The sequence below is a fragment of the Panthera onca genome, chromosome C1 (genome assembly GCF_046562875.1).
Source record: "Panthera onca isolate mPanOnc1 chromosome C1, mPanOnc1 haplotype 2, whole genome shotgun sequence".
NCBI lineage: Eukaryota > Metazoa > Chordata > Mammalia > Carnivora > Felidae > Panthera > Panthera onca.
The window spans coordinates 35,890,374-35,909,089 of NC_138346.1; the positions used below are offsets into that span (position 1 = coordinate 35,890,374).

At 37.7% G+C, this 18,716-nt stretch overlaps 1 pseudogene across 1 annotated transcript in view; it reads left to right on the forward strand.

Annotated features, from left to right (window-relative positions):
- LOC144617135 (small ribosomal subunit protein uS10 pseudogene) overlaps positions 1-16,019 on the forward strand; it is a 165,792-nt pseudogene extending 149,773 nt beyond the window's left edge. Inside the window, exon 2 of the transcript XR_014138047.1 lies at positions 11,371-16,019. The product of XR_014138047.1 is annotated as a small ribosomal subunit protein uS10 pseudogene (transcript). The remainder of the gene's footprint in view (positions 1-11,370) is intronic.
- The last annotated feature ends 2,697 nt before the right edge of the window (positions 16,020-18,716 follow it).

Genomic DNA, 18,716 nt, shown 5'->3' on the forward strand with positions numbered 1-18,716 from the left:
CAGCGAGATAGGCCTAACTTTTTATATCTGGGTGTGACTACTACTGGTAAGCAGTATGAGTAGGAGCCATTAATTACAAGGTTCTGAACCCCCGACAGTACCTGATTCCATGCTGAACAGGTAGCGGTTGTTCTGAAACAATTTGTCTGTAGAGTTGGGCTGGGAGCTCTGGGCCAGGCTGCAATAACTACTAGAAGAGGCTCCTGGGTCACTGGGCCATCAGTTTCCTATCCATCTCTAGAGTCCTCCGCTGCCACTGCTGGTGGCCAGAGCAAGGTACAGTGGCACTGGGGAGGGGCCATCGTGAGCTCCTCTGGCTAAAGTGGCCCCTGAGCTGAGTCTTCCTGGTATAACTGTATCATGTAGGTAACCCCATTGTTCACTACACACACACACACACACACACACACACACACACACACATCACCTCAGCTGGATGCTGGGACCAGGGACAGACAACTTAGAATGCTACCTGTCAGTTTCTATGACAAATTCATCCTGTCATACAATTTAAGGAGATGTCAAGCAGAAAGAAGTTTTTCTAAATTATTTAACTAATAAACGCAAGCACAGCTGAGCTCCTCAAACGTGTCCTTTTATGATTTTATTGAAATTCATATTGTTCCCAAAGAGATACTGTCCAGCCATCTTAACCCCAGGGAAAATGACTGAACAGGAATCTTAGGGGGGAAGCAGACCTAGAAAATGCCAGGGGCTCTTTAGTTGTAGTACACTATTATGCTATGAGTGCATTTAAACAGTGTAATAATCAAGATGTAGTTCTGGTACCTGCTGGCACTTCGACATTAGATGGGCTATTCTGCTAATTACTCCAATTGAGGACTGCCTACTTGACTTTTTGAGTTCCTTGATTTAGGATGTTTTCAGATTGAGTGTTTTCTCTTCCAGTGTCTGCCTCTGTTCCGAATCAAGCACAGAAAGGAGCCATAACTCAGAAAGGATGCAATGAGATACACTTTTTGCCCTGAGGATACCAAAAAATTGGTTAGGATAAGTTTTTTTTTTTTTTTTAACAAACACCATCATCCTATTTCATTCTTTGATTCAAGATATCCTGTTTTAGGAGATGATCAATGAAAACTGGTAAGAACTATACAAATGTAGCAATAATATAATGTTAAATGGTAATTCTTAGTATGATACACAATTGAGAATGAATACCAAAATTGCATTACATGAGAAAAATAACAAGACGGTTGTATCTCCTAGGTCATGTTTTTGTTCAGGGCTTGGGAGTTTTCATATAAAATCCAAATGATTAAGAGTTCCTTTCTGCCATCTTTAGACATGTCTTCATGTGACTTGATAGGAACACCAGAAAGTCATGGGCATGACACTCCTGGCCAATACTATCCAATGATTTTCTTTCCAAGAAAATAAATATACAGCATAAAAATCAAGATCTTTTTTCATTTCAAGGCACCCTTTGATATTACTGTTACACTGAAATTCTTCCTCCCCTATCGACCTGACCCTCCACATTCTCAGCATTGCTTTTCAGCATGCATATCCCTCTGCAAGCCAGTTGGAATTTGGCCTGGAAAAAAGACATATGGGCCTGCATGAGGTTATAAAATCTGGCTTGGAAATCCACAGCTTCTTATAAAAACACTATTTTTTATAAATGTACCATTTTAAGGAAGATGGTTACTAAGCAACCTGATTTAAATTATTATGAGAAATGGGAGGAAATTCTTCCATTAGGTCTGTTTTTACTTAGGTCAAAAAGTTTTGGGGCTTTTTTACTTTTTTTTGGCCTGTGTTGGTTTTGAATCTATTTTTCCTTCTTTCTTTTTAATGCACATATACTGTGTGCCAGTTAAACAATGGGTATTAGGCTATGTGAGCCCTGTGGGCAAAACAGTGGAGATGAGTTATCCTACAGACCATGCCCTTAAGGAGCTGGGGAGGGGGGAGGGTGTGTGTCTTACTAGCTCTTTGTGGCAGTAACCCCCTCAAATTACTGAACTGTGAAGAGGGAATTTCAGATGCTTGTAGAAGTCCAAGGCTGCAAATCCACGTGAGCCTCTTGAAGGCTGAGGCCAGCTCTGGAAGGACAGGAGCAACTTCTCTTTCCTGTTCTCAGGCTTCACATTTCTCTCTGCTCAGTTGCTTCATCATTCACTCTTTGTGGGTTGGATTTTTCTGATTCTTCATGAATATAATGGACAAAGTCAACCAACTGTTCTAAATGTCTTTTGTTATTGTTATGGTAAAATACACATGGAATATGCATGGAATAGCATTTGTTGATTTGGTATGAATACATTTGAGTAAAGATTGGAATAACTTTAGGAATACACACACTGTGAAATTTATCATTTAAATCATGTTAAGCGTACACTTTGGAGGCATTAATTACATTCACAATGTTATGCAACCATCATCATTGTTAAGATCTAAAACTCTGTTATTCTCCCATATAGAAACCCCATACCTATTAAGTAGTCACTCCCTATTCCCCTCATCTCCAAGTCTCCTGCAACTGCAATCTCCTTTCTGTCTCTCTGGATTTATCTCTTCTGCGTATTTTATATAAATGGAATCATGCAATGTCTCTTGTGTCTGACTTCTTTCACTTAGCATTATGTTGTCAGCATTCATCCATGTCATAGCATGTGTCAATATTTGATTCTTTTTTATGGCTGAATTACATTTCATTGTATGGATATACCACATTTTGTTTATCCATCCACTGATGGACATTTGGGTTTTTTCCACTTTTCGGTTATTATTAATTATGTTGTTATGAACAGTTATGTACAAGTTTTTGTGTGAATACCCATTGTCAATTCTTTTGAAGATGTACATAGGACTGGGGTTGCTGGTTCATATTATAATTCTATGTTTGGCTTTTTGAGAAACTACCAACATTTTTTCCATAGCAGCTGCACCATTTTACGTTGTCACCAGCAATGTGTAGGGGCTCCAATTTCTCCACATCCTTGCAAGCACTTGTTTTTTTCCTTTTTTTTTTATTATGGCCAACCTAGTGTGTGTGAGTACTATGTCATTATGATTTTGATTTACATTTTCCTCATGACTAATTATGTTAAGCATCTTTTCACATACTGGTTGGCCATTGGTATATCTTTGAAAAAAGTCTATTCAAATCTTTTGTCCAGTTTTCAATTGAATTGTTTGTCTTTCTGTTGTTGAGTGGTAAGAGTTCTTTATATATTATGCATAATAGACCCTTATGCAACTGTCTTCTTCCATTCTGTGCATTGTCTTTACATGCTATTGAAAGTGTTGTTTGATTCCAAATGTATTTTAAATTCAAGAACCAGTAGAAACTCATTTGCTTCTCTAGGTTGCAACTGCTGGGAAAGAAAATTGACTTTGCCCAACCAGAGACAGGTATCCACCTATGGCAGAATCAGTTATGGCCAGGAGGATAAGATCATATAGTACAAATTAGGCTTCTGGGTATACTTCTTTTGGTGGTGGAAACATAGATACACATATGCTTAAAGAGGAAATCATGATGGCAAATAACCATAGTTCAGTTTTTTAGCAAACAATAAGGGTAGTTTGTGGTAGAGGTAAAAAAAAAAAAAAAGTACTGTAGGACTTGAAGGGACATATAATTTCCAACTGAGGGGGTCAAGAGAAAGCTTCCTGGAGGTTGCACTTAACTGGACTGGCTCGATAGACAAGATTTGTTCATACTGGGGTGGAAAGAAAGGTATCAGTGCAAGCAGGAAGCATAGTGGGATTCAAAGTCCAAGTGGAGAGACACAGATTTGCTGGAGACTGAGATTTAAGACATAACGTTATTGAATCCATGAGAGTTAGTGATATTGCAAAGAGAAAACAGAAATGAGAAATAAAGCAAGGCCAGATGAGGTGAGTCTTGGTGAGGTGTGGAAAGATGATGACAATGAAAGATGAGTTCACGGAGAAGGCTTACTTGATCAAATTCTACTTTGGCCATGGGGTCTTTTCTCTTATATTTAGTTCCATGTATCTCTTTCCTGCTCTAGGAACCCCAAACCCCATGTGCTTTCTTTCCTCTGAGCCCACAGAATTCCTTTCTCTAAGATTCACCTGGTAATAGTCTTGTATCACTACTGGACCTCTTGCTTTCTATTGCTACTCATTCTTCCATACTGATTTCTTTCATTCTCGTCTCCCCAGCCAGTCTATGCACTCTTAGAGGGCCCATTGACATTTTTACTCCCTGATACAGTGTTTTGCATAGAATTAGTGCTTAATAATATTTGTTGATTTGGTGTGAATACAAAATTCTAATAAAGATTGGAATAACTTTATAAGCTACTCATGGGATGCTTCTTTAAGCTCTTTTGTTCTGTGCCATTAATTTTTTCTCTATATGTCTTGCATGAAATAGATCTCGTGTTAGCATAGATGGGGACATGTTATCTATGGCATAATTTTTTCAATAAGCCCATTCATTCATTACCATTAATGATTTCTCTCCTAAGATTATGAAGAGGCTGGAAAGATATGACAATAAGTGTCAATGCTTTTTCAAAAAGAAAACAACATTTTCAATCTAAAAGATCATTAGTGATACAATGATAAAAGTAAAACTGGAAACTTGAGATAATGTATCATTACTGCTCTGAGAGGTCTAAGATAACAAATTGGAAAATTTGTCTAAAATAATTGCAGGAGAAAGATTGTTATTACCTGCTTTTGTAAGCGAAACAAAGGAAATTACCATTCTTCTTGAGGTAGATATAATTTGTGTGCATCTGGAAATTAATGATATTACAAGATATAATTGCAGAATGTCTTAATTTTACCGCATAATTATCTTCTTTCAGCATTATAGTATATTAGCATGGTAAAAATTTAATCTATAGAATTCAAAACAGACAAAAGATTTATTAAGATTTTTTTCCCTTATGAGAAGGTGAACAATCAAAGAGAGCAAAATACGCTCAAAAGATGCTCTTGCTACAAAGCAAAAAGCTTGAGAAACAGAAATCGATCCTAAAATGCCCCCAAACATGACTGTTTTGCTTCAGCATTTATCTCTTATAGGCATTTGCCATTTATATGGTCATTTGAGTTCAGCTGCTAGACTCCCCTAGAGAAATGATGAGAGAGGCAAAACATGGGAAATGGAGACAAAAAGAATTATGCCCAAGTTCACATCTAACCTGCCATGGTCACCAGTGACTTACATTTCCACTATTTTGAGGTGAAGCCTAGATAGCCGTTCATAAGACACCATGTGAGTCATAAGTGTTGGGAAATCTCTTAAGTTTCCAAGACAATATTATTGCAAATGGGCATTTCCAGGTTCAGAGATAGTTACTAGAAAGAGCACTGGGAAAGGAGTAAAAAGTTCTATGTGCTACTTTGAATTCTTTTACTAAATAATCAAGGGGAATGGAGAATTCAGTAAACGTCATTAGCTCAGTTTCCTCACCTTTGAACGAGAGAGACATGTTACATAAGGGTGGCAGATAAGTTTTATCCCAACTGCCGACCTTTTGATTTTAATGGCTTCCTGAAGTACTATGTTGAGAAGGATCCTGAGGCCTTTTACGGGCTCCTTGACAGAGACTTGTGCACAATTAACGTTTGGGGCAAGCGGTGGGTGGGGAATGGTCACGTGGGAGCCTTGAATTTGTCAGTTCTGAATCGCTAGGATTTGGGGGCGTGTCTGAGAAGGCTTAATTCTGACTCACAAGTCCTCAGTCTATAGGACTTCTATGTATCTCTGTTTTGTGACCTCTGGGTCCCCTCAACATCTTCTTTTCTGATTGCCAGGTTGAGATGTTGGCTGCTGCTGTTTCCATGAAGCCTGCAGTCCCAGCACCTCATGGGAACATATGCTCCAGGGTGTTTTAAATGCAATCCTTCTGCCTGCCTTGTTTCAGTAATTTAGTTCAACAAATTTTCTATGTGCTAGGCAGTCTGCTAAGAGGCTGTAGTTGCCCTGCAGCTGTTTGGGAATCCATTCTCCACAAACCCCACAGCCCCAAAGAGCTGTAATACTGGTTCGAGTGCTGGGAGGTGAAGGGCTCCTTATGTTTGATAGCAAGGAATAGAGAGAGGCTCTCAAAGTCATTCTCGGAAGGGGGCAGGGATTAAAAGACATGCAATAAGCAATCTTGCAGGGCTCAAGGCAGAAGCTGAAAGAGAGTAAGGCTTCTCGGATTCTAGATTTGAAGGATAGCAAAGTCCTCAGATCCCCCTTTCTGATTGTTCCCAGCCCTTTTTCCTTGCCCCAAATCTATGTTGGATGAGCATGCCCAGAAGGGCCCAGAAGGGCATCTTTCCTGAGATGGGGTTGGCTTGCACCAATGTCAGAGGCAGAGAGCTACTCAAATCCTCCCAACACGTTTCTTCTCTCCAGGATGGTCAGAACATCATTTCCTCTGTTCTGAGGCAGTTCTGGAAAGTTCCCCTTGTCTTTGTTCAAGGTGAGATAGTTGCTTGCATTGCTGACACCCTGGATTTGGCATCACTTTTGCACTGACCTCTCTCTGCACAGTCTTGGAGGTTGCTAGGGCTTCAGGTCTCAGGAAACCTATCCCTTACTCTTGACCTGGTTCTTGCTGTCCATTTGATATGCCCTAATCACACTCCCTGGCCAGCTGGAAGGACAGCACAGGACCTGGAAAGCTGCTGCCATGGGGGAGGTGTGAGGGGCAGCAGTGAAGCCTTGGAAGACAGGACAGGTTTTGGAGGTAATTTTTTTTGAGAGAGAGAGAGAGAAAGTAAGAGTGAGAGCGGGGGAGGGGAGAAGGAGAGAGAGAATCTTAATCAGGCTCCACGCCCAGCACAGAGCCCCACTTGGGACTCGATCTCACCACCGTGAGATCATGACCTGAGCCAAAATCTAGAGCCTGATGCTTCACCAACTGAGCCACCCAGGCACCCCTTGGAGGCAATTTTAAAGAAGAACAGCTCAGTTGTGATGCCTGACAGTGTGTGCAGAGTGGGTGGGGATGCAGGGAGGGTATTTCGCCATGGCTATAGGAGTCAAGAGTGGCTGAGTGATGGAGATGATATGGTTGAGAGCTGAGAAAGTAAGTAGGCAGGAGAGCAGAAATGGTAGCTGTGAGTGTAGCTAAACATAACAAAGCTTGATTTGTTGGTTTTTTTACACCCATACCCACAGGTTATATTTTAGTTGGATTGCATTTTTTTTTAAACCTTTCATGTGAAAGTCAATTGTTAGGCCATCTAAACATGCTCACCCATCAAAACACCACCAGAAAAGGTTCCCAGGCTAGTGCCCAAAAAGTCTGTTCAGGATCATAAAGATGAAAGAGAGCTTGGAAATCACTGAGTAGCACACACCAAGGCAGAAAGCATGGGCTCTGAAGTCAGACCACATTTACTAAGTAGGTAACCTTATGGGGTATGTAATCCCACTAGGCCTCATTCTCCTTATGCATTACATGGAACAAAACCAGCCTCACAGGCTTGTCATGAGGATGAAAAAATGAGACGATCCTGGGCAATGTGTGAAAGCTGAGTTGCTTGTTGTTCCCATCACCGCATCTTGTTATGTGAAAGAAACCTCGGTCTGTCATTGACAAGTAATTGAGGCTTTGCTGGGTCACCCCAAGGGCTAAGGGATTTGATGCATTTGTGTTTCTACTACACTAGAAGCCCAAGAGTTGAGACTGTGATCACACATATGCCACTATTTTCTCCCCATCATATAAAAGAATAGCATAGGGAAATGATGAATGCCCAACTAGAGGAATTATTACTTAATCTGACCTCTTCTTTTTTACATATACAGAAACTGGGGCACAGGGAGGTGAAATGACTAGGCTCAAGGGCCCCAGCTAGACTGTGGCAGAACAGGAACTAGGAGCAAGGTAGTTCATGGTTAAAGCGGCTTCTTCTTGTGTCAACTTGTGTGTCACAAAATAAGGCAGGGGCCAGTGGGATCAACTTCCCCACTACTTGTAGACACATGATCGCGAGAACACTCTTGGAGCTCAAACTGGGAATACTAGCTGAATGCCCAGCTGATCCAGGGACAAAGGAACAGGGATTTGGGTTCAGTTTTTAGAGGGTGTGGGGCTGGTACTCTCCTGGGCAGAGGGGGTGTAGGAGTCTGGCGATACTGGCAGGTAGGAGGTGCAGAGAGCAGTGATGGCAGCTGATATCCATCCATGAAGGGGCAGCACGTCTTTGGTGCCCTGAATGGGAGAGCTTGGATTAGGCCAGGGAAGAGAGTCCCACAAAAGTAGTATCGAGGGTTTGGTGGCAGAGATGAAAGAGGATGGCTGATACTGTCATTCTGTGGACAGGTTGCTCCTAAGCAGGGTTTTTATATGTAGGGAACTACAAATGGGGTATACCATGAAAAAGAACATCACACCTCAGCTCGTCCATATCATCGGGCACTCTGGTTACAGAAAGGAGGAGGGATCACATATTTAGTGAACGTTCACTATGCAACAGATGTGCTAAGCCCTGGACACACATACCTATCTGTGGGGGATATGTTCCTGGACCCCCAGTGGATGCTTGAAACCTCTGATAACACCAAACCCTATATGTAGTATGTTTTTTCCTATACGTACATACCTATGATAAAGTTTAATTTATAAACTAGGCATAATAAGAGATCAACAACAATAAAACTAGCACACACAATTCATTCTTACTGTAGATCTTAGCTACCTAAGCATATGATTGCTTTTTCTTCCTAAAGTTGAGAACTGCCATCTCTTCACTCAAAGAAAGCTCTTCATGGCTTCTCCTTGGCCATGAATTGCCAACATTACTACTCTTGTGCTTTGGGGTTATTAAGTAAAATAAGGGGTATTTGAACACAAGTACTGCAATACCCAGGTGGGTGGTCTGATAACCAAGATGACCACTAAGCGACTAATGAGCAGGTAGTGTGTATGGTGTGGATACGTGGGACAAAGGTACGACTCACATCCCCAGTGGGATGGCATGAGATTTCATCATGCTACTTAGAATGGCATGAAATTTAAAACATATGAATTGTTTATTTCTGGAGTTTTCCATTTAATATTTGCAGACCACAGTTGACTGAAGGTAACTGAAACCGCAGAGAGTGAAACCGTGGATAAGGGGTACTTCTATACTCCCTCTGTCCTCACAAGCTGATTGGAACAGTTGACATCACTGAGACCCAGAAAGAGTCCGGTGGCCACGTCCACAAAGATGGTTAGTAGCAGAACCAAGAAGTGAGCCCAGACATAGCTCTGCCTGAAACCTCAGCTCCTTCTACTGCCCCATGCAGGCTCAGAGATAACCAAGCCCCTTCTAATTTGACCCTCATTTTGAAAATCTGAAATTCTCTAGTTGAATCTCCTGCCTCAGAAAGTCAGATATACTTGCCTTGCTTCTTCATTATATTCTCTGTCACAGAATCACAAGTCCCATAAGGCAGTGAGGCTCAGTGGGGGAGGGGTATAACACAAGCATTTCCACAGCTGCCTAACATTTGAGATTCTCCCCCTTGGAGAAAAGCCAGGTGTCGTTGGGAGATGGGATGGTAGGGTGTGGTTTGAAAAATGTTTGCAATTTCACTCTCCCACTGTCTCTTCAGTACCAGGTGCCCTCATAAGTGAAAGTCAGCTGTCCTGACTCTTCACTTCCTCCCTCCTCACAAAAAGCTACCAGTTTTCACTCATTCAGTTAACAAATATCTATTATGCCCTTATGAGAGATGATGATAAATATCACAAGCATTTAAAATGTGCATTTCTTTTGAGAAATTATTTCATTTCTATGAACTTTTACCAGGAAATATCATGGACTTGGTTATAAGGACGTTCAATTGCAATGTAAAAGATAAAAACTAAGTGGAAAAAACAATAAAATAGAATCCTATACAACATAAAGCATTATTAAATGAAAATGGCAGATTGGCCATAACAGTATATGAATATTACATAAAACAACGTACGTATATTTTTGAAATTTAATATGCTATTTTTAGAGCAATTTTCACAGCAAAACTGAGCTGAAAGTACAGTGTTCACATATATCCCCTGCCCTCACATACACAAAGCCTCCCCCACTCAACATCTTGAACCACAGTGGTATGTTTGTTATAATCTATGAGCCTACACTGATACATCATTATCAGCCAAAGTCCATAATGTACATTATGGTTTACTCTTGGTACATTCTACGGTACATTATGGTACATTCTATGGGTCTTGACAAATATATAATGACATGTATCTACCATTGTAAAACTATATTTTGAAAATAGAAACACATACTTTAAAGTATTAATATTTATGTTTGGATAACAGAATTGCAGAAGAATGTCTCTCTGTATTTTTTACTCTAGGTATACATTATTTTATAATAAAACAGTAATTTTCAAGAGCCTCTGTTTAAGTAGGGGAACTAAAAGTTAATGGAAGTGTTGCCTTGATGATTACTGGTAGGTGGCAAAAGAAAGTAAGTCCAACTAAAAAATTAAAAGAAGTTAGGTAGAAGAATGAGACTTTATATTTTGAGGTGAAAAGACAAATTAAAAAATATTAGCAATCTATATCACAAAAAGTTGTTGATATCTAATATCTAAAAACTAAAGGAAAATGCCATTAGCCCTATAGAAAAGTATAGATAATACTTCTATCCATCTTTTTTTTTTTTTTTTTTTTTTTTTTTTTTTTTGAGAGAGAGAGAGAGCATGAACAGGGGAGGAGCAGAGAGACAGGGAGACACAGAATCCAAAGCAGGCTTCAGGCTGTCAGCACAGAGCCTGATGTGGGGCTCAAACTCACAAAACGTGAGATCATGACCTGAGCCGAAGTCAGACACCTAACCAACTGAGCCACGCAGGCACCCCTATACTTTTATCCATCTTAAATAAAACACAAAAAGTAACTGTAAAAAACCTAGGGAAAGATGTTCAACAAGTATACTGCAAAGCCATTTCTTACCTATCATACTGGCAATGATCCAAAAAACTTGACAAGATATTCTGTGATGGTTCTGTGGATGTACAGGAAAGTACTAACTCTTTGAACAAGTGGTCCCACTTCTAGGAAGCTATACTAAAAATTCACTAGCAAGGGGCCTGGGTGGCTCAGTCAGTCAAGCATCCAACTCTTGATTTTGGCTCAGGTCATAATCTTGCAGTTGGCGAGATCTGACAGTATGGGGCCTACTTCGGATTCTCTCTCTCTCTCTCTCTCTCAAAATAAATAAACTTCAAAAAAAATTAAGAAATAAAAATACACTAGAAAAATATAAAATAACATATGCCTAAAGTTTTTTGTTGAGTAACTATTAGACAAAAACTAAAATAACTCACCACTTTGAGGACAGACGGGGGCCACAGCTACAACAGAGCTTTGAAGACATGCTCCTGCTCCTGACTCCCCACTGTTCACTCTCCCCCAGAAACAAGTCAGCCAGGAACTTGCACTGCAGTCATGACTTTTAAAGACCCCGGAAAGACACCCATGGCACCAGAGGTGGCGATTCATCGAATTAGAATTACTCTAACAAGACACAATGTAAAATCTTTGGAGAAGGTATGTGCTGACTTGATCAGAGGTGCAAAGGAAAAGAATCTCAAAGTGAAAGGACCAGTATGGATGCCTAAAGACTCCAAGAATCAGTAGAAGAAAAACTCCTTGTGGTAAAGGTTTTAAGACCTGGAATCATTTTTAGACAAGGATTCACAAGTGACTCATTGATCTGCACGGTCTTTCTGATATTGTTAAACAGATTACTTCCATCAGTATTGAGCCAGGAGTTGAGGCTGAAGTCACCATCAAAGCAAAGATGCTTAAATCAACTTTTTTAATAAACTGATTGTCAGTTGTTAAAAAACAAAACAAAACAAAACTATGATAACTCAAATGTCCAAAGATACGGAATTATTTGAAAAGAAAAAAACATGGTACGTGCACACAATGAGTCCGATGAGGTTATAAAAAAATCTTAAGGGAGTTCTCTGCCTATAGTGATGAAGTGGTCTCCAAAATATAGTGTTAGTAAGAAAAAAGTAAGAAAAGTAAAATTTAGAGCACTGTGTTTACCATGCAATCTTTTATGTAAAAAAAAATACACATAATCACATATACTTCTATAATTACGAACTAATATACATACATGCATACATATACATCATTGCTAACATTAAAAATAGAACCCTGGAATAATAAACCAAAAAAACTCATGAAAATGATTACTTACATGGTGAAGAAGGAAATAAGGTTAGGGGACCGGTCAGGAAGCTAGACTTATCTGAATAAATCCTGTTTTATAGTGTTGATATTGGGACAATACAAATGTTTACATAATTATAAGGCAAAATTATTTTTTTAACTTTTTAAATGTTTTTATTTTTTATGTTTGAAAGAGAGAGAGACAGAGTGCGAATGGGGGAGGGGCAGAGAGAGAGAAGGAGACACAGAATCCAAAGCAGGCTCCAGGCTCTGAGCTGTCAGCACAGAGCCCAATGCAGGGCTTGAACTCAGGAGCCTCGAGGTCATGACCTGAACTGAAGTCAGATGCTTAACCAACTGAGCCACCCAGGTGCCCCTACAAGGCAAAATTAAATCAAAATTATAAGAATTCTGAAATATAAAAAGACAAAAGAACCCAACTATATCTTTAGTTGGTGGTTTAATTACATAGAAAAAAACTATTTAAAGAGATTTTAAAACATTGTATTTTGGTGGAAGATGGTATATATGTATACCATGGAAAGATATGTCCTATGGTTAGAAATACTTAAAAGTAATAATCATATTCTTAGTAATAATTTTCTTATGGTTATTTTGAAACATACACAGAAACACAAAACATACATACACATGCACACATACATTTTGGCTATGTTTCTTTTAAAAAGTTATCCATAAACATGTCCCATATAATTTGACAGATAAATTTTATCAAATATTCAAGGAATAGATCATCCAAATTTTCCATAAGATTTTTCAAAGAAAAGAAAACTGGGGAATGTTCTCTTTTTTGTGGTAGACAGAATAATGCCCGCCACCAAAGATATCCATGTCCTAACTACTGGAACCTATGAATATTTGTCTCACATGGCAAAGGAACTTTGCAGGTGTGATTAAATTGAGGATTACGAGAGATTATCCTGGATTATGTAGTTCCAATGTGAATCCAATATAAAGTGTACTTATAAGTGAATAAAAGTAGAAAAACCAGAGTGAAAGAAGAAGTGACTGACAACAGAGGTCAGAGTGATGTGATTGCCGGCTGGAAGGAGACCATGAGTCAAGGAATGCAGGTAGCCTCTAGAAGATAGAAAAGGTAATAAAACGGATTCTTTCCTGGAGCCTGTGGAGTGAGCATGGACATACTGACAGCTTACTGTTGGCCCAGTGAAACTCATTTTAGACTTGTGACCTCCAGAACTGTAGGATAAAAAATTTGTGTTGTGTTAAGTCACTGAGTTTATAATAAATTATTACAACACTAAAAGGAAATGAACACCTCCCCTCCCCGGGAGTCTTTTAAAGAATAGCATAATCTTGATTACCAAAATCCAAGACAGTATGAGGATGAAAGTATAGAGGCTGATCTCATTCTTGAATAAACATCCTAAACAAAACATTGGCAAAACAAATCAAGCAAGTATTAAAAAAATAAAACATCATTATCAAGTTGAGTTTATCCTAGGCATATGAGGACATTTTATCATTAGAAAAGTTATTAAAGTAATTCACCACCATAACAAATTGAAGAAAAGTCACAAGATAACCTTGATAGGTGAAAAAACTGCATTCAATAACATTTAAAACATATTTATGATTAAAAAGTAAAAACTCTTGGGCCATGATGAAGTAATTAGCTCTTTTTATTGCAAACAACTATAAAACTAGGTTAAATATATTAATAACTGTTTTCAGATGTTGAATAAAAATAACATATGACCACAGTCCCTGAGAGAAGAGAACGAAATGAGATGATCACCCCATGATCAACTTGGCTATTTACCTGGAGGCACTTTGCAGACTGTGGTATAGAGAGCAAGGTCAAACAGCACAGTAGTCTTGCTGAATACAGGAGATAGACATTGGAACTCAGGGCTTTTGAGGTGAGCTAGAATTTACAGAGCAGTATACAAAGAAGAGGGAGCTAGACAGAAAAAGAAGTCTAAACAGGAGATTCTCTGGGTCTTTGACCAAATACTGAGCTGTTTATAGAGCAAGACTCCACAAGCCAGGCAACAAAAGATGACCCGGGAAGAAAGTAATACGAGTGGACCAACTAATGAGCTGAACAACTAGTGGCGCTCACAAAGATTGGGAGGCATTTGATATCCAAACCAGCCAGAACAGAGAGACCTCACTGAACCCACAGGGCATTTGGTAGAGATCCTGCAAAGGAGCTCAAGTGGCCCTAGCTACACCAGACCCATTCTAACACAGTTTAAAGATAAGCTTTAAAAATATGAAGCAGATTCATAAGTAACTAAATACCTGCCCTCCCCAGTTGAGCACCCTTAAAAAAAAGGCAAATTCTTGCATTCAACAGTGTAACATTCACAATGTCTAATATCTAATGTACTGAAGATATGCAAAAGGAAATGGCATCCTTAACCAGAAAGAAAATCAAGCAATAGAAACAGACCCAGAAATTATTGGGATGATGGAAGTCATGGAAAAATACTTTATAAATATGTCCAAGGATTTAAAAGACAACATACACACAATAAAGGAATAAATAGGGAATTTCAATAGAGAAAGAAAATTTATAAAAAAAGGAGTTGATGGGAATTATAGAACTGAAAAATATAATATCCAAAATCATTTATTGATTTAATATTATTATTAATATATTAGACACTGCTGAAATAGTGAATTTGAAGACAGGCAGTAGAATCTATACAAACTAAAGCCCAGAAAGGAAAAAAAAAAAAAAAAAAAGACTTATAATATCGGACAACATTAGGAGGAGAAAAGAGATAAATTGGGGTAGAAAAAAATGTGAAGAAGAATCAGAAAAATATTTTTAACTGAATGATAATAAAAATGCAGCATACAAGAGTCTGCATTGTAGCCATGCTTAAAGGAAATTTGTAGTTCATACTTTTATTTGAAAAGGGTAAACTATTAAAAATAATGATCAAAGTACCAACTTAGGAAGCTAAGCTAAAAAACAAAAGCAAATTAAACTCGAAATAATCAGGAGGAATGAATTACTAAAGATAAAGGCAGAAACAAAATAAAAAGCTGATAATTGAGAAAAATCAATTAAATAGAAAGTTAGTTCCTTGAAAGATTAATAAAATTGATAAGCCCATAACTCGACTGGGGAAAAAAAAAACCCAAACAACAAATTACCAATATTGAGAATAAAAGAACATTATAGATCATATAACATTAAAATGACATCAAGAGGATATTATGAAAAAATTTGTCCAAAACATTTGACAACTTATGCAAAATGTAAAAATTCCTTGAAAGAAAAAAAGTCACCAAAATGCATACAAGAAGAAATAGAAAATTTGAGCAGCCCTATACATATCCATTAGACTTAATTTGTAATGAAAAGCATATTAACAACTTCAACTTAAATTAATAAATTGAAAACAAATGAAAACTAGATCCAGATTGCTTTACTGTTTGGTTTTTTAAATTTATGTTTTTATGATATAGAGAGGAGAAAACACTTCCCAAAACACTTTATGAGGTCAGCATAACCCTGATAACAAAACCAGTAAAAGACATTAAAAGAAGAAACAATATCTTTCATGAATATTAGTGCAAATATCCCTAGCTAAATATTAGCAAATTTAATCCTGCAATGTGTAAAGAGGATGATACTTTATGATGAAATTGGGTTTCTGCCAGGAATGCATGGTTGGTTTAACATTCTAAAATCAATTAATGTAAATCATCAAATTAATATAATATGATCATATTAATAAATGCAGAGAAAACACTGGAAACAATTCATTATCTGCTCTTGATGAAAACCCTTAGAAAACTAGGATCAGAGAGAACTTCCTCAATTGATGGAAGACATCTACAAAGAACCTACAGCCAACATCACACTTAGTTGAATACATTTCTCCTAAAATGGGGAACAAGGCAAGGATAGTCAATATCATCACTTCTATTCAACATTGTACTTCAGTTCCTAGTCAATGCAATAAAACAAAACAGACCAAAAAAAAAAAAAAAAAAGAATATGGATTGGAAAGTACATAATGAAACTTTTAATTAAACTTAATTTTGTATGTAGAAAACCTTAGAGTCTGCAAAAAATATTATTAGAGCTAATAAGTGAGTTAAGCAAGTTTGTGGCATATTCATTATCTATTGTTGCATAACATTACCTCAAAATTAGCAACATAAAACAAAAAACATCTAGTATTTCATGATTTCTTGGGGTCAAAAGTTGAGGCACAAGTTAGGTGAAAGAGACACACTTGCAATCTCACTTGTGTGGTTGCTGGCAGGATTCAGTTCCTCATGCACTGTGAAGGCTGCCATTTTTCTGCTGGTAATGTTTAGAGACCTCCCTCAGTTCCTTACCATACAATCGTCTCCACTGAACATATCCCAGCAGAGCAGCTGATTTCCATGAGAGCAAGAAAGCAAATTAAAGCAAGCTAGAATTAGCAACACAAAAGTCAGTCTTTTTGTAACCTAAATCCCATCTTTTTTGCTGTGTTCTATGTGTTAGAGATAGATACTAGGTCCAGCCCACACATAGAGTGAGGGGATGATACAACCATATGAATACCGGAAGAGGGGATCATCACTGGGGGTTATAAGAAGCTGTCTACTATATGCAAGTCACTATATAAAACTCAATTGTATTTCTATATACTAGCAACAAACAACTCGAAAATGACATTTTAAAAACACCATTTACTATATCATTAAAAATACAAATACCTAGGGACAAATTTTATGAAATATATTTAAGACTTCTGCAATGAAAACTACAAACCATTACTGAGATAAATGAAAGCAGACCTAACTAGATGGAGAAGTATACCATGTTCATGCATCAGAAATCTCAATATTGTTAAATGTTACTTTTTACCAAATTGATCTGTAGATTCAATTCGATACCAGTCAACATTTCAGCAAGATTTTTGTAGAAATTAAAAAAAACTCTAAAATTTATGTGGAAATGCAAAAGACCTAGAGTAACCCAAACAATCTTGACAAAGAAGAACAAAAGTGGAAGACTTAAGCTATTTGATTTCAAGACTTAATATAAATTGAAGAAATTAAGACTGTGGTATTCCTACAAAGGTAGACAAATAGATTAATGGAGCCAAATAGTGAGACCAGAAATAGACTTATGTTTATATGACTTGTTGACTTTTGACCAAGATGCTAAAGCACCATAACACCTTTAACATAAAAGCTAAAACTTCAAAGTTTCCAGGAAAATATATACACACTTAGAAATAAGGAAAGATTTAGAACTTCTGGAAATACCTGACAATTAAAAAAAAAAAAAGACTGATAAAATGGAGTAATGGAAACTTTCAAAAGACGTTGTTAAAAAATGAGTAGGTAAGCTACACATTGGGATAAAATCTTTGCAATACATATATCTTACAAAGAACTTGTATCTAGGATATATAAAGACAACTACAATTCCCACGAGTGAATAATAAAAACACACATAACCTAATAATCTGAACAGCCATTTCACCAGGTAGATGCACAGTGGCCAGGAAACAAATGAAAAGTGCTCAACACCATAAATGACCAGGACAATTCAAATGAAACTACAATGAGATATCACTGCACACCCACTAGAATGGCTGACATAAAAAAGACTGACCATAAGGGGTGCTGGGTGGCTCAGTTGGTTAAGTGTCTGACTTTGGCTCAGGTCATGATCTTATGGTTCATGGGTTTGGACCCCATGTTGGGCTCTGTGCTGACAGCTCAGAGCCTGAAGCCTGCTTTGGATTCTGTGTCCCTCTCTCTCTCTTTCTCTCTCTCTCTCTCTCTTTTTTTAAATATTAAAAAAATATATATTAAAAAAGACTGACCATGCTAAATGTTGACAAGAATGTGGAACATCTAGAATGCTTCTACCTTTCTGGCAGGAGTTTAAAATATTACAACCAATTTGGAAACCTGTCTGGAAGTTTCTGATAAAGTTAAACATAAACCTACCATATGACCTAGAAATTCTTTTTCTAGGTATTTTAGTCTCTTTGGCACCCATATCCATTATGTCCATTAAAAAACACTTTGAGAAAAAATTTTCTAATGAATATTATAGACATTGGTTATTAGGCAGAATACACAAAGAACTCCTATGAATTAATAAGAATAAAACAGCTGAAGAGGAAAGTGATAAAAAAACAAAAACAAAAAACAAAAACCATGAACAGGCAGGAGGGCCTGGCTGGCTCAGTCAGTGAGCATGTGACTCTTGATCTCAGGGTCGTGAGTTTGGGCATAGAGATTACTGGAAAAAATAAATAAATAAGTAAAAGAACAGGCAATGCTCAGAAGAGCCTGCTTACAAGGCCCTACTACCTAAGCGGTAATCAAGGAAATGCAAATTAAAACAAGATGGCAAGAATGTAAGAAGTCTAAAATACCTAATCCCCAAATAGATAGTTTTCAGAAAATACCTGGTTTGGGCAATAATATGGAAAATGGAAACTCATCTAGTGAAAGGGTGTGAATTAGTGCAACCCCTTCGGAAAATAATCTGGCAGTACCTGGTATACCTGAAGTTTAATGTACCCTTTGACCCAGTAGTTTTCCTCTTAG